The sequence below is a fragment of the Leptonychotes weddellii genome, chromosome 8 (genome assembly GCF_054177405.1).
Source record: "Leptonychotes weddellii isolate Sample4059 chromosome 8, ASM5417740v2, whole genome shotgun sequence".
NCBI classification, from domain to species: domain Eukaryota; kingdom Metazoa; phylum Chordata; class Mammalia; order Carnivora; family Phocidae; genus Leptonychotes; species Leptonychotes weddellii.
In genome coordinates, this window is record NC_138376.1 from 5,943,925 (window position 1) to 5,948,031 (window position 4,107).

The window sequence follows — 4,107 nt, forward strand, 5'->3', positions numbered from 1 at the left end:
TATTCAGGAGTATTTGTCGAGGTGGAAAGATAATATATATACATGTATATGTACGTATATATGTACAGAGAGAGAGCAAGTGGTTATGGAGGCAGCTTACTCTTATCTGGGGCCCTCTACCTATCTCCTGAAACATAATTCTCTCTTTAAAGAATAGTTGTTTGTTGTTGTTGTTGTTAAGATTTTATTTATTTATTTATTTGAGAGAGAGAGAGAGCACTCACCAGCGTGGGGAAAGGCAGAGGGAGAGGGAGAAGCAGACTCCCCGCTGAGCAGGGAACCCAACTCGGGGCTTGATCCCTGGACCCCAAGATCATGACCTGAGCCCAAGGCAGACGGTTAACTGACTGAGCCACCCAGGCGTCCCCTCTCTTTAAAGAGTAGTGCTCATGACTTTAGTTTGGAATTTTCTCCCTCCATAGTCTTGGCCAAAGTCTAGAGTCACCAATGGCTCCTCTTTTGTTTTCTAACTTGGACCCTTCCCTGCCATGCTTAGGAAAAAACATCCTCAGGCCTTTATTGTGGAAGCAAACTGTTGGCTAGCAACGTGGGGAGGGGAGGAAAATCCAATAGATCCTGCTGTTCCAGGTCAGATCTTTCAATAATTATCATAATGACATGTCCAGGCTCTTCTCTTTTCTCCTACTTACTGACAATGAACTTGAGGTTTCCTTAGGAAAATCTGTTCTTACCCTTCTACCTACCCCCACTGAAGTGACTCTCTCCTGTGTGTGTTTTGGCTACAGTTTCTCTGTCTTATTTCTTTGTTAATCTGATGCTTTCAATGTTCTATTTTCCAGGAATTCTTTAACTCTTTTATCAGCTGCCTACAGCCCTTCTAGATTTCTAGTGTCATGAATTACTGCTTTTAAAATATCTTTGCTGACATTCCAGTAGGCATATGCACAGGAAGGGAAATCACTGTGTTTGGCATGTCATCTTAATTCCAATACGTTTACTGACATTTTTCATCTCATTGCCTGGAGCTCATGAGCTTTAGCGATACCAAGATGCTGGAGTTTCCTACACACACACACAGATGTGCCATGCTTCTGTGCCTTTGGTGGAGTGGTTTTCTCTTTTTCACTCAAAACCTCTTACCACATTTCTTGATCTGGTGAACTCTTACTTTTCAAAATTCAGGGGCGCCTGGGTGGCTCATTGGTTAAGCATCTGCCTTTGGCTCAGGTCATGATCCCAGAGTCCTGGGATCGAGCCCCACATCGGGCTCCCTGTTCAGCGGGAAGCCTGCTTCTTCCTCTCCCACTCCCCCTGCTTGTGTTCCCTCTCTTGCTGTCTCTCTCTCTGTCAAATAAATAAATAAAACCTTAAGAAAAAAAGAAAAACTCAACCCAAAGCACTCTTCTCCAGGAAAGAAACAACTAACTAACTAAATTAATTAAGATTTCTGAGACACCTCACTTTGGGTTAAGCCCCCCCTTTCTCTGACATCTCTATACATCTCTGAGGTTGCCAGATAAAATATTTCGGGAACACTTCTACTAAAAAATTGTCTATTGTTGATCTGAAATTCGAATTTAACCAGGCATCCTGTTTTTGTTTTTCTTTTCCGAACCTGGCAACACTAAACATTTCCTCACTTATTATACTGTATGGAATTTATCTGCTTACATGTGTACCTCTCCCTTGGGTACTGGAGGTTTCTTACAGGAAGGGACCATGTTTTTTTTTTTTTTGGTGGGGAGTTAATGGGGTGGGGGTGTGGCATGGAAACCATATCTTTTTTTTTTTATCTCTGTATCCCTAGTGGTTGACGCATTGTGTGACACACTAGGTTATATTCATTAGGCTCTTTGGGTGGCAAGTAATGGAAACAACAAACTCAAGCCCAATTAAACAATGAAGAATTTATTGTAAGGAGAATTCCTGGGCAGCTAGCTTCAGGAAGCCCGTGGAACTCATTGCTCTCTTTGTCTCTTATCCCTGCTTCTCTGAACTCCTGGAACTCTCCCTTCTCTAATTGTGGTGGCTTTCTCGGCTACTCGGTGCATGGGAGGATGGCTGCACAATGCTCCAGAATGGTTACATCTCCTCCATTCAAGAAACAGACACTAATTTCTCTTACCTCCAACTCCAATTCCGGGGCAAAAGACTGTTTCAATCAGCTGAGTCTCAGAAATGCCCATCATGTAATAGAAGAGGGGCTACCTGGGCCCCTATGGTTTGATAGGGAGTTTTGATAGTTGGAGGACGGGCAGACCCTGAAAAGGTTTCTACTACATTAATCAGAGTTCTCCAGAAAACAGAACCAATAGACTCTGTCTGTGTGTATATATGTCTACACAGATCAGTCTTTTGCTCTATTTGAAACTTGAATGGATAGGAAGAAGCTCACCCACATCGCAGAGGGCAATCTGCTTTACTCAAAGTTCACAGGTTTAGATGTCAATCTCATCCAAAAACATCTTCAAAGAAATATCCAGAATATTATATATATATATATTTTTTAAGATTTTATTTATTTATTCATGAGAGACAGAGAGAGAGAGGCAGAGGGAGAAGCAGGCTCCCAAGGAGCAGGGAGCCCGATGCGGGACTCGATCCCAGGACGCTGGGATCATGACCTGAGCCGAAGGCAGACGCTTAACCATCTGAGCCACCCAGGCGCCCCTCCAGAATATTATATTTGCCCACCTATCTGGGCACCATGGCCCAGCCAAGCTGACACATAAAATTAATGACACATTATCAAAGCTCAATAAACATTTGCTGAATTGAATAATTTTTGTTGTTTATGACATTTAAACTGTATTATTTCTGTGAAGATTCTCAGAGAAATTATGATTTCAGGATCTTAGAACCAAGGAATAGCTAGGACTTCTCCTGAGCCCTGGTTTGTTTTATCCTAAAAACCCTGAACCATGTAACTGATTTCTCTCTTCGTGTTGGTTCTAAAGATGTTGGAGTTGAATTAGTGTTTCTTTTCTAGCAAATATGCGTCATACATGTTAATCTCATCACTATCTACGTATCATCTTGAAGACAACTCTTTTTTTTATTTTTTTTAAAGATTTTATTTATTTATTTGACAGAGAGAGATCAAAAATAGGCAGACAGGCAGGCAGAGGGAGAGGGAGAAGCAGGCTCCCTGCTGAGCACAGAGCCCGATGTGGGGATCGATCCCAGGACGCTGGGATCAAGACCTGAGCCGAAGGCAGACACTTAACCGACTGAGCCACCCAGGCGCCCCTCTTTCTTTCTTTCTTTTTATTTTTTAAAAAATGTTTGATTTATTTATTTGACAGAGAGACACAGCGAGAGAGGGAACACAAGCAGGGGGTGTGGGAGAGGGAGAAGCAGGCTCCCCGCTGAGCAGGGAGCCTGATGCGGGGCTCGATCCCAGGACCCTGGGATCATGACCTGAGCCGAAGGCAGATGCTTAATGACTAAGCCACCCAGGTGCCCCTCTTTCTTTCTTTTTAAATAATCTCTATGCCCAACGAGGGGCTCGAGCTAATGACCTTGAGATCAAGAGCTGCATATTGTACTGATTGAGTCAGCCAGGTATCTCTTTTTTCATTTATTACCTCTCTGATTTGTTTTTTTGTTTTTTTTAACTTGACTATAGTCAACATGCTGTACATTATATCCGCAGAACTTACTTACTTTATAACTGGCAATCTGTACCTTTTAACCACATTCACCCACGTCACCCACCTCCCCACCTCCTGCCTCTGGCAACCACCAGTCTGTCTCTGGGTCTATGAGTTTGGTTTTTTCCAGATTCTACATACAAGTGAGATCATACTGTATTTGTCTTTCTCTAACTCATTTCACATAGCAAAATGCCCTCAAATTCCAACCATGTTGTTGCAAATGGCAGAATTTCCTTCTTTGTTAAGGCTGAATAACTTTTATGGCTAAATATGTATCATAATTTCTTTATCCATCGACGGGTTGACTCAGGTATTTCCATGTTTTGGCTATTGTGAATAATGCTACAGTGAGCATGGGGATGCATATGTATTTTTAAGATAGTGATTTCATTTCCTTCAGATAAATACCTAGAAGCGGAATTGCTGGATCATAGGGTAGCTCTATTTTTAATTGTTTGAGGAAACTCCATACTGTTTTCTATAACGGCGG